The sequence below is a fragment of the Pan troglodytes genome, chromosome 5 (genome assembly GCF_028858775.2).
Source record: "Pan troglodytes isolate AG18354 chromosome 5, NHGRI_mPanTro3-v2.0_pri, whole genome shotgun sequence".
Taxonomy (NCBI): domain Eukaryota; kingdom Metazoa; phylum Chordata; class Mammalia; order Primates; family Hominidae; genus Pan; species Pan troglodytes.
Window position 1 is genome coordinate 22893064 of NC_072403.2, and position 12359 is coordinate 22905422.

General features: G+C 40.1%; 1 long non-coding RNA gene across 1 annotated transcript in view; it reads right to left on the bottom strand.

Annotated features, from left to right (window-relative positions):
- Window positions 1-1424: 1424 nt before the first annotated feature.
- Window positions 1425-12359, bottom strand: part of LOC107975075 (uncharacterized) — a 268590-nt gene continuing 257655 nt past the window's right edge. Inside the window, exon 6 of the long non-coding RNA XR_008548429.2 lies at window positions 1425-3418. This is a non-coding gene — a long non-coding RNA (uncharacterized LOC107975075). The remainder of the gene's footprint in view (window positions 3419-12359) is intronic.

A 12359-nucleotide genomic window follows, 5' to 3' on the forward strand; every position in this document is an offset into this window, starting at 1 on the left:
GAGAAATTGGAATCCTAATACACTACTGGTAGGATTGTAAAATAGTGTAGTGACTTGCGAACACAGTTAGGCAGTTCCTTAAACTCCTTAAACTTAACATAGTTCATTAAACTTAACATAGAGTTATTATATGATTCAGCAATTCCACTCCTGGGTATACCCAAGAAAATGGAAAGCATATGTCCACGTAAAAACTTGTACATGAATGTTCATAGCAGCATTATTTATAATGGTCCAAAAGTGGAATAGCAAAAATATCTGTCAACTGATGAATAGACAAATAAAATGTGGTGTATCAGGTAATCAGATGTTATTTTACAACAGAAAAGACCGAAATTCTGCAACGTAGACAAATAAAATGTGGTGTATCAGGTAATCAGATGTTATTTTACAACAGAAAAGACCGAAATTCTGCAACGTAGATTAACCTTGAAAACATTATGCTACCAGAAAGAAGCCAGTCACAAAAGGTCATATGTTGTATGATTTTATCTATGTGAAATGCCAGAATAGGCAAATTATAAAGATGGAAAGTAGATTAGTGATTGCTGGGGGCTAGGTTTAGGAAGGAATGGGGAATTTCTGATAAGGGATACAGAGTTTGTTTTGGGTTGATGAAAATTAGATATTGTTGATGGTGTGCAACTCTGTAAATTCACTAAAAACACTGAATTTTATCCTTAAAAAGGTGAATTTTCTGGTATGTGCATTTTTTCCACAAGGGAAAAAGCACATAACTTTTAATATTTACATGCATTGGAGTCAAAGAAAAGTTGGTTAGAATTGAAGAGGTCAGATGCAGGGGCTTATGTACTCTAAAATAAGGGAAAGGGCCTGGACTTAAGGGAGGCCATTGTTTGAGATGATCAAACCAGAATGGTGTTTCTGGAGTGAGGTGCCATATAATCTGTCTTTAAAATGCGCCAGTTTTCCAAAAAACAGGAGATTCACAGCAACCAATCAGAAAGCAGTGCCTAGGCCAGCATAAGGAACTCCCTTCTGTGTTATTGCTATAAGGAAATTAACTTTGCAATGATTCTAGAAAAAGGCAATTATATGTGTATACTAAATTTTTTATAATTTTGTTCATTTTCATCAGGCTTCAATTGTTCAGGAAGTATGAAACATATAGGTGAATGGAAAATAGGAACCATTTTATGAAAGTATTTATGCATGCTTATGTTGGTGTTGACTGTGTATTCAAGGACAACGGTAGCCCTTCCCTCACTGGTATAAGGCAGACTACTTCCTCAAAGGGCAAGCCATACCTTACTTTTAAGCAGATAAAACCTAAAACAGGGTAGATAACTTTTTCTGTATCTGTTGAGTCTCAATTGCCTGTAGCCCAAAATAATCCTTATGTCAATGCGGCATAATTTGGGGGTGGGCCAACCCCAAGCAAGCTTAGATAGGCTATGGAAACAATGTACCTTAAACAAATAGACAACAGTTTTACTAACATCACACAAGTTTGATGATTATTATAAATATACTCTGAAAACGTATTGCCAGTATCAGCATTGGCTACAAGGTTGCTTTCCTCAAGCAGTGATGATATGTGAATTATATCACAAAAAAGCTGTTATTTAAAAAGACAAATGAGTTAATTGTCACTTTGAAGTAAAGGTGCTACTTGTAAAACAAACCAACAAACCGCAACTCAATCTTATACCATATTACGTAGCGCTAACTGTCCTTAACAATACATACATCCAGAACTTTTTCATACACACACACACACACAGATATCATTTCCACAAAATTGTGATCAAACTGCATTCCGAGCCTTTTCTTCAGAGGAGAGCATAGCCTTTCCCCCAGGGATATCAAATACTGTTTCTGGAGAAAGCACAGTTTCTCCAGAAGGTGAGAAGTGTACCACTGGGGATACTCAGGACTATTTTAACTAACACTTAAACATGTTTAATTTTGATAGTTATCTACTTATGTTAATGTGTATTGAAAAAATAGAGTTAGCACCTCAAATTCATGGTGGCATAGATATATCATCACTTAAGACAAAGATAATGTGGGATTCCATAGTTTAAAAACCAAGTCCATTTAAATACAAATATTAAGCACATGATAGTAGAGCTGGACATAGGCAGGGCAAAAACCCTGAAGTGGTACTGAAATAACTACAGTTTGAAAAACACTGTTACGAAATGCATTCTTGAATCACGGCAAAGGATTTTGTTTCATGGTTACACCATCGCTCCATCTCTACTGATGGGCTACTGGGTTGTTCATGGTTCAGAATTGTCCCTCTGGTGAGTCTCTCCATAGCCCAGGTGGAGCCCTCCTGGTCATGGCTGGCCAGGGGTGGTCACTGAAGATGAGGAAGTAGCCAGCTAAAGCTTTTCTAGTGATCCTCTAAGGGATCACTTACATAAGTTCAGAAAGTACATTTACCTGACGGAAGTACTCGAGGATATTTAAAAGCTACCTATTCTCACAGTGATGCAAGAGACAAGAGACCAGGAGCCATCGTGGGTTAAACCACTTCCTTTCCCCTCTGTTCTCCTCGTCCCCATGCTCTGCTCTCTCCAGGATTCATAACACACGGATCCTGGAACAGAGACAAGGAGGACTTGGGGCTCTTCCCACAGGACACCTCTTGCCCTCCTGGCAACCACTTCCTTGCATCTCCTGCCCATGCTCTTCCAAACACACAGGCTCAGAACAGCAAACCCACTAGGAAAAACCAGCTCTGAGAAGGACAAAATGCCTGATCTGTGTTTGAAACGCAACACCATGTATTTAGAAATAACCTGTTTTCAGGAAATTCAGAACAATCTTCTTAAAGTTATGCTGGAGCTAGCCAATTTCTCTTTTAGGGTCACTTGTTTGTATTAATAGAAATCCATCTGCATAAAGTGACAGTCTACGTTCCTGTTCCCCCGTCTGTCACCAGATGGAGACTTGGTCAATGTGGGATGCTGTCTTTCACGCAGATGCCAGCATATATAAAAAGACAAGTTATTGGTGGAAATTATAAGAGATGGAGATTAGGACCATTCTAAAACAGACTTGGATCTCTGCTTTTGACACAGGAAATGTTGTTTACGCCATTTCAGTGGGATTGCCTAAAATATACCAGTTCCACGCGAAAGATAATTACTTACACTACTTACTAACAGATAATGCATTCTTCTGAGTACGTTTAAAAAAAATAAAAAGGAAATTCTTTCAGTTAACACTGATTTATCCTTTTCACTCACCTTTCCTTGACTATGGAGCCTTTTTAAAAAGTGAGCAGGAGAGGTCAGGTCCTTCCAGGAGCATGTTGACTGGAATGCAGCTCTTCCCTTTTTTCTCTCCACTCCCAACCCGGGGCTCTCGGCTCTGCTAAGTCAAACAACTACTGACACCCATGGACAGCTGCATACAAATGGGGCTTGAAGCTCGGGTTAGAGCCCTGGCGGAGAAAGCAAAGAGTATGGTGTACAGATTTCTTCAACATGACCTAGAAGAGCACTTGGAAAACAGCATTAGCCCCACAGGCTGAGGACCTAAAAGTGGCTGATATTGGGAAGACTGTGGAATGTCCTTCCTGTTACATTTTTATATCATAGCCAGAAGTCACCCTGAAGTTTGTTTCCTGCATGATCCTGCCCTACAACCAGACCAATCCTGGGCACCTGAGCACAGGCCAATGTGCAGCCCCTCTGTTTACCCAGGCCATTGCCTGGCAGCTGCAGGAGTTTCCTAGGTCATTTTCCAAACTCTTCCACTCTACAGAATTATAGCTCTCTTGTCTAGAGCCCTTATTACCCCCTCTGGAATCTTGACAGCTCCGCATTTCCTCTATCCCAAATCATGGCTGGCGTGCAGGGTTGGTTAGGATTACCTTTGTCCATAGAAGCCCGATTACACCAGCTTAGCCAAGCAGAAGGCCATTTTTCTCATATAACAGGAGCTCCAGAGAGAGCATCTGTTTATGACTTCGGAAGATGCCTTAGGAGTTCATCAAGAACCGAGGCTTTTCCTAGTTTCTTGTTCTGCCATCTCATTGTGTGATTTTCATCTTTATGGTTACAAGATGACTTTTCCACTCCCAGGCCTCAAATCTATTTCCAGGCAGGTTAAAATACAAAGGGCAATGGGCACAGGCTGGCTAATGCTGTCCCTTTTTATTTCATCAAGAAATAATAATTTTTAGAAAGTGTCACCCAAAAAAACCTTTGCTTTTACCCTGGTGACCAATAGTAGGTAACATGGCCACCTCTAACATCGAGAGTCTAAGGAAGTGTTTTTACCTGGGCACTTTGTAGCCCCAAACAAAATTTGGATTCTGTTACAGGGAAGAAGGGAAAATAGATATTGGGTAATGCTGCAACTAGCTGAGGAGCATGTCGGACTCCTTGAAACGACGATGCTCCCATATGCTTGACTTCCTGTGTCATTCCACCTGGCAGCTCCTAGGCGCACTGCTCTTTAGGACTTTCTTGATATTTTGGGTAGCTGGAATACTTCATCCATCTTAACGCTACTGTTGACCTATCTGCTGTAACCCTCAGCAGTCAACCCCATAGCTAGTGAAGTTCTGTGACATTTACTTTTTTTTCCCCAAACAGCTCATTTCAGTCTCATCAAAGTTCATATCTTATGGCCAGGACTGTATGAGTTATGACAATATGGGATCTCAAACAGGGTGGAAAGCAATGAGGATTGCAAGAATTAAGGAAAGAGTTTAATTCATCAAGGTGAGGCAGACACACTGGGAATTAGAATATGAGTGTCAAGTAAAAGTCCCTATCTCTCCTTAGCCCTCCGCTCTAACCCCAGAGGCAATTTGTTTGTTTGTTTCTGGTATATCTTGCCAGAAACTTTCCAACCCTACACAAAATATATGGTAGAATTTTTATAAGTGTGACACAAATGAGAGTATACTAAACATCTGTTCAGTAACTTGATATTTTTCAGTACATAGAGATATACCTGATTCTGCTTTGTGTTACATTATATAAATGTATCAACATTTCTTAAACTATTCCCCTACTGAGGGGCATTTAACTAGTTTTCAGCTGTTTATCATTACACATAATGCTGCAGGGAACTGCTTTCTACAATAGACTTTAATCAACTATGTGAGTGTATGTGTTGGACGATTCCCCACAAATGAAATAGAAATTCATATTTATTGAAAAGAATGAAATTGGAATTATCCCAGAAAATCTTGGTTGCATAGGCAAAATAATTTAAACTATTTTATGTGGAATTTTCTGGGACTTTTAATAAAAAATTGTAAGATTTCTTAGTATTACACTTATGCAAACTACAGTGTGTAACTGGCATGGAGATGTGAATAATTCAAAAGAGAAAACAAAACAATTTTGCCTTAAAATAGCAGAATTCTAGACGAAGTGTTGTAGATTTTCTTTCTATGTTTTCTACACTGGAGGATGCCATCCTATTAGGATATTTGGGGGAAAATATTATTTTAATATTAAAAGAAACCTATATATATAATGGTATATAACTTGAAATTTACATACATTTTTAGATAAACAGGAGCTTTTGAAGAAATTTTATTCTTGCTATCGACTGGTCTGTGACCCTGATCTCTTATACATTTATCTCTGCAATTTGTGGTATGTCTGTGTCAAGTTTTCACTGGATGAACACAGAAATTTTTCCTTCCACTCCACGTTTGTAAGAATGTGTGTCTGTGTGTGTGCACAGGCAGATGCAAAAGAACACTACAAAGGCAATTATATTGAAGTGCCAAACAGAGGGCTTGTGGAATTGGTAATGTTAACTCTTGTTAGAGTAATGTATTGCTCTGGGTTGAAGTTAATAAATGTTAAAGTCTAGGATAATACAATTAGATGTAAGCTTCTGAAGTTGTGGTTTGCTTGCCTCTGACTGATCTTAGGTCAACACAGAGACTAGACTGTAGGATTTTGAAAATATATATATATTTTTAAAGAATTTAAAAGAAATGATGAACAAAACTTTCTGTCCATATCAAAAGGACTTTCATGATGTCTCCAAGCATTTGTTGAAACCAGAAATACAGCATTTCATAGGATATTTCCTAAAGCTTTAAATTTTTCTGTCATGCTCAAGGCCTGAGGAATTATAGCGATTTCTTTTACCTGTCCTGGTGTTATGTAAAAAGTAAGCCCTTTGCCTTGTTTGTCTTTGTTCCGTGTCTCTTTTTATAAAGATGAATGATGACCTTGTGACTTTTGAACATCAGTGATGGGTTATTTCAGGACTTTTTCCCCCAGTAGAGCTGCCTTCTTTTTTTTTTAACCTTTTATCTATTTTGGAGTTAAGCATTGGCAGCATCACCCTAGCCCTCTTACTTTGGGAATGACTAAGAAAAAAAAATCAACTTCTTAAAAGGATTATCTTTTTCATTCTTGTTTTTCTTTTATACTTAAACCTCTTCATACTTCCCCCAGCTTTTTGTTTCTATTTGCATCGAAAATATGTTTGACTTGGTGGCCAGTTGACATGCATTCCATTTCTGTTTCCAGAGTCATAGGCATCGTCAACATCATTTTCACAAATGGGGACACTGAGGCACCGAAAGCAATGAGGGGTTTTGCAGTGTCCTCAACGTGGTTTTTGACAGAAATGAAATCAGATGCATAGCTTTTATTTCCAACTATGCTCTTCCCCTTGTTTCATAACTGGCTCCTTCTGAAGTCTCTGGTCCTTCAAGTGATGGGTAACCAGCTGGTGACGCAGAAGTGGCTGTTGTATTCAGCCACTGACACACAGGAAGAGCTAGCTGAACGCAGAGGTGACCTTCACAACAGCTCCCTATTCTTGGGGGAGGAGATGACCAGCCTCTTCAGTGATGCTAGCCAACCATCCAGCCTCGCTCAACCAGACTCTGTTCTTCTGTTCTTTCATTACATCTAGACCTTGTAGTACTGAATTAAAGGAAGCATGAGCCTCAGATGGAGAGTTGGGAAGACCTGGATTTTAGTCCAGTTCAATTAGCATAAGATTTGGGGCACCCTCTTAACCTCTCAGTTTTCTACTTTGTAAAATAAGAGCTTGATCTTTTATTTTTAAGTTCTCTTCCAGGCCTGTCGAGAGAATACAATGTCTGCCTGTATTCTCTGATTCTTATGAGCATAGGAAAGGCCAAAGAATTATGAAAAAAATAATTCTAAGAAATATCAATGTTCTTTTTGTCTTCTAATTTTTGTATCATTTGCTAATTATAGTAAAGACAATTGTTTTACCAGGTTATTTTTTTTAAAAAATACGTAAGCAATTCATACTACACTTAATGATGGGTAGTGTTCTAATTGGATTAGAAGGAAAAAAGCTATCCTTCATTTGGTTCATTAAAAATACTTAGCAATGAGTACGTTTAAGTTACAGTGATAGACCCCATTGGTAACACAAAGATGAGTAACATACAACCTCTATCCTCAGAAAATATAGAGTATACAGGTGTATGGCCAACTCTAACAAGAAGTGTGAAACGAGTACAATGAGTTAATCTGAAAACTCAGAGACAGAGAAATTGCTTTCAGTAGGAAGATCTGGGAAGGCTTTATGGAGAAGTTCAGCTCCTGCTACGTAGCTGGTATCCAATAAGTTTTTGTTGCAGGTTAAATGGGGCTGCACGTGAACCAGGTCATCCAGGACTAGTAGGAATTAGTCCGCTTGAGTTGAGACAGTTGGAGATGAAGGCAGAGAGAATTGTGTGGACAAAGGTGAGGCATTTTGGACATGTACAGAAAAGAGTCAATGGCTAGCCAAATCTGACAGCCCCAGGGGACCTCTCTCATTCAGCTGTGGCCATTTGACCTCTGCTTCCAGCTTCATGACAGTCACTTGGACCCTGTATGTAGTGTGTGTGTGTGTGTGTGTGTGTGTGTGTGTGTGTGTGTGTGCGCGCGCGCGCGCGTGTGTCTCGGATCTGACATTCAGGTTAAGCCTTGATTGTTAACCAGGTCTTTTCTTGTTTCTGAGCCTCACTGCAGTTCTAATCTCTAGATTTCTGTGCCATTTTCTGGACCAGAGCCCGCATTTAGTAACCAGCCTGCACTCTAATTTCTCTCAGATATAAAAGTCCTGCCTCATTCTTGGTCTTTCATCACTTTAAAGACATCGATTCACTGTCTTCTAACTGCTGAGGCTTCTGCTGACACATTCACAGCAGAATCATTGTTCCCCTGTATGTAATGTGTCATCTTTTTCTAGCAGCTTTCAAGATGTTTTTGTTTTAATCTTTGGTTTTCAGCAGTTTGATTATGGTGTGTCTGGTGTGGTTTTGTGTTTATTGTTTATCATCTTTGGGATTCATGGAGCCGCTTTAGTCTACAAATTTATGTCCTTCTCCAATAGTGGAAGTTTTTGATGCCAATCTGTTTTATTTTCTTTCTGAAATTCCAATGACATATATATTAGGCCTTTTGATATTGTTGCATGGGTCGTTAAGGTTCTATTTTTACTTTTTTTTCCCCTTTTTTTTTTTTTTTTTTTTTTTTTGAGACAGAGTCTCGCTCTGTTGCCTAGGCTGGAGTACAGTGGCATGATCCTGGCTCACTGCAACCTCTACCTTCCAGGTTCAAGTGATTCTCCTGCCTCAGCCTCCTGAGTAGTTGGGATTACAGGCATGCGCCACCACGCCCGGCTAATTTTTGTATTTTTAGTAGAGACGGAGTTTCACCATGTTGGCCAGGCTGGTCTCGAACTCCTGACCTCAGGTGATCTGCCCAACTCAGCTTCCCAAAGTGTTGGGATTACAGGCATGAGCCACCATGCCCAGCCTCTCTGTTCTCTAGACTGGATAATTTTTTATTGATCTATCTTCAAGTTCATAGACTTTTCTTTCTGTCACTTCTACTCTGTTGTCGAACTTACCCAATGACTTTTAAAGTTTCAGATATTGTATTTTTCAGTTTTGCAATTTTCAATTGGTTTATTTTATAGTTTCTATTTCTCTACAGAGAATGTCTTTTTTTTTTAAGTATTTTCACCTTAGCCTCATGGATCGTAGTTAAAATAGCTGTTTTCAAATCTCTCCTTCAGAATTTCAACCCCTGGGACATCTCAGTGTGTCATATGTTGCTTCTTTTCCTTTGAGAATTGGTCACAGTTTTTCAGTTCAGTGTATGTTTCTGCAATTTTGGATTGTACCTTGGACATTTTGTATATTATGTCTGTGCTATTTTATTAAACAAATGGAAAATGTTGACTTTTTATTTGTTTGATATCAGGCAACCTGGTCAGATTCAGACTGAAAGTTCTGTTTTGCTTCCTGTGGTGGTTCTAATCTCAGGTTAGCTTTTAAAGCCTTTGGTATGCTGCTTTGAGTGTGTCCCATGCACATGCCACTTAGAAATTAATCTGTGATGTGGGCTGCATTTTAATATCAGTGCAACTCTCACAGCCTCTGCTGTGCTGGTTTGTGTCTGATCCATGCATGCAACTTGTGTGGGTTCATAAACAGGATTATGGGATCCCCTTCACTAACTCTCTCCTCTCCACACTTCTGGCCCCTTTTCCCAGATCTTTCATCCAGAATGTTGGGACTATCATCTAAGTTTTAGCACTCAGCCCAGCTGATCCTTCCCAGCTCTGTGTCTGGGGCTGCCCTCAGGGAAAAGACATGAGAAAAGGATAAAAACGCACTTGAGAAATTCATTCTTTTGCAGGTCACCTCTCCAAGTTTCAACCTCCTTCCCCAATCTGCCTGCTTTGGCTTAATTTTCAGGGTCCCTGGGGAGCTGGTTTCTGTATTTTGCCCAGAGTTTTTAGTTATAATCAGTGGGAGAGGTCAACTGTGGCGGACTTGCCCTGTTATGCCAGAAACAAAGCCTAAGTTCACGTGGAAAGTACATTTTCAAGGAGCTTGGAAAGGAAAAGGAAGAAGAGAGCAGGATGCGGTGTGGCTAAGGAGGCAAGGTGGAGACAAAGATGTCTTAGAAAGAGCTGGCGGTCTTGCTTGAAGGCCAGGAGCAGAGACCCAGAGGAGAAGTTAAATAATAACCATCTGCCTCAGTCAGAGAGGAAATGATGCGGGAGAGGACTCTGAAAATTAGGTCAAATCAGGCAAATTGTGGAGGGAAGTTGAAACATGGAGTAGTGACCTGCAAGGGAATGAATTTCCCAGGTGTCTTTTTTTCTTTCTTTCTTTCTTCATGGCTTTGCCCTGCAGGTGGCTTTAAGCACAGAGCTGGGAAAGTGAGTCCAAGACGCAGGCTGCTACAACTCAGATAATAACCATCTTTCTGACCTGAAGAACTAGGTAAAGGGGCACTTGGGGGCCAGAGAGTATGGAATGGAGAAAGCTATGGAAGGAGATCCCATAATTTTGTTTGTGAATTCACACAGGTGCATGCATGGATCACATTGCAGACTCAAGAAGGAAGAGATGGGATTCAGGACATGGTGGGTGTGGCTTAGAGGAGAGGAGGGATACTTTCTTCTCTGAGATGGAGGGAGGGAGGTGAAAATGAGGTTAATCCCCAGAGCTTTGGGGGTGAACAGAAAGGAAGCTGAGTTAGCTGATCTCTAACATCCTACTAAGATCACTCGCCAAGAGTAAGAGGGGCTGGGTTGGGGTCCAGGACTTACGAAGACATCTTTAGCTAATCAAATCCTTGTGAAGTTTAAATGGGCTTCAATCCAGTTGCAGTGCTAGTATCGTTTCATCTGTGACTGAGGCAGGTTATCCTATGTACCTTTTAAACCAGCACCATTCCGCCAGGAGCTAAACGTCAGTGCAGAACTCATCAGAAGAGAACTAGGTCTAAACTTGAGTAACATGTGCATTGCATTGTCCCTCCATTTCCAGAGTTGAAAATGGCTTTGGGGAAAAAAATCATACAATTATAATATGTGGACCACAGAAGAAAGAAGAAAAGTTAGCAATGTTCTGGGAATGGTGCCCAGCTCTTTTATGACTCTGAGTAGTAAAGTTACAGCTTGCCACATGCAAACTTGTTGGCAGAATGCAAACTGAAGCAATGCTCAGTCAAGGCCTCTCACTCATCTATTTCATTTGTTGCCAGCATCACCATTATTAATGAAGAGCGACTGAGCCTCTTGGCAGGTTTGAGTTAGTTCTGATGTAATTGTCCATTATCTCTCTTGTAATCACTTCCATGCAGTTCAAATTCCTCCCCTCTATTTCCTGAAATCTGACTCCCAGCACTTCAGTTCTGGGTGCACCAAAATGCCAAGTCACTTCAGATCGGATTTCTTCTGACTCTCTGAGTACTCCACTCTGTGCCTCTCCCACTTGCTGAGAAAAATCACTTAGAGAGTCAATGGTGATTCCATTTCTATTAACCAAGGTGCAGTCTCAACATTTTCCTCCAGGCAAAGGTACAAATGGCACATTTTTTCCACGTGTGGTTTGCGTGTGTGTGTGTGTGTGTGTGTGTGTGTGTGTAAGTGCTCTAAGACTGTTTTTTATTAAAACAAAGCAAGAGCTACTTCCTGTGAGAATTGATGTTTTGTTGTTCAAGGATGGGTTTTGTGTTTCTATGTTAAAATCCCTTGGCCTGGAGTCAGGATTGGGGGTGGTGGTAACTGACTAAAGATTCACCCCAGAGTGTCAGCTATAGTGATCTCAACTGAAGATGAGGATAAGGAAAACAGAATAATTTATTAGAGGATGGAAATGACTTGGAGATCAACTACCAACCACAAACTACTGAGTTGATTCGTTTAAAATTAACGTACTGAGCGATGATCTCCTCTTGACTTTAGTGAGGTTTTAATAGACATTCTAGTCACCCAGGTAATCTTGATTTTTTAAAAAGTGAATTCCAGTGTCGTATGATCATAGGACACTATTCTCATTCATGAGTTTTTGTTTCATAAGTAAGAATCTCATGGATGGGTTTATGAGCTCAAGAAGGAAGCTAAGCTGTAGACTCCTAGATATTTAAGGCTGAAAAAAGTAGGTTGAAATCCTCTTGTCCAACTCTTTTATTTTATAACCACAAATGGAAACACAAGAGATGTTAAGCAACTTGCCAAAGGTCATACAGCTGGTTACTGATACAGCTGCAACTCAGATGCATATGCGTTTGCTCCCTGTGTATGTGCTTTCCATCCAATGTACCTTCAAGATTCACACTTGTCTTGCTGCCTTTGCTTTTCCTCTTTCAGTTGAAGGGTTGGAGGCAGTGGGACATGGGAAGAAAGAGAATATTCACAGAGAGAAAGTCCTCTGAAAAGCAGTCGATTTCTCTGAAGGAAATGGCTCAAAGATGTTGATGCGAACTTGTTGTAAGATTTCCATTCACTGAAGAGGAAGTCTGTGATCCTCACTCCCAAGAGGGATCCAGGGATCTAGAGACTCCTAAGACCCTCCAATATTTAGCGATGATGTCAGACCAGTGATTTTCTTGAGCTCACAGCACAAA